General features: G+C 46.0%; 1 protein-coding gene across 1 annotated transcript in view; it reads left to right on the top strand.

The window, feature by feature from the left end:
- Positions 1–385, top strand: part of DYNAP (dynactin associated protein) — a 149,791-nt gene that overhangs the window by 6,491 nt on the left and 142,915 nt on the right. The window lies entirely within an intron of this gene.

Here is a 385-nt window from a genome sequence, read left to right as displayed (position 1 = left end):
CCCCTTCTCCTCCTGCCCCCAATCCCTCCCAACATCAGAGTCTTTTCCAATGAGTCAACTCTTCGCATGAGGTGGCCAGAGTACTGGAGTTTCAGCTTTAGCATCATTCCTTCCAAAGAAATCCCAGGGCTGATCTCCTTCAGAATGGACTGGTTTGATCTCCTTGCAGTTCAAGGGACTCTCAAGAGTCTTCTCCAACACCACAGTTCAAAAGCATCAATTCTTCTGCGCTCGGCTTTCTTCACAGTCCAATTCTCACATCCATACATGACCACTGGAAAAACCATAGCCTTGACTAGATGGACCTTTGTTGGCAAAGTAATGTCTCTGCTTTTGAAGATGCTATCTAGGTTGGTCATAACTTTTCCTTCCAAGGAGTAAGTGT

This window comes from Bison bison, unplaced genomic scaffold (assembly GCF_000754665.1).
Source record: "Bison bison bison isolate TAMUID 2011002044 unplaced genomic scaffold, Bison_UMD1.0 scf7180017864349, whole genome shotgun sequence".
NCBI lineage: Eukaryota > Metazoa > Chordata > Mammalia > Artiodactyla > Bovidae > Bison > Bison bison.
Note: the sequence above shows the minus strand (reverse complement) of the source record. Positions and strands in the feature narration are given on the sequence as shown.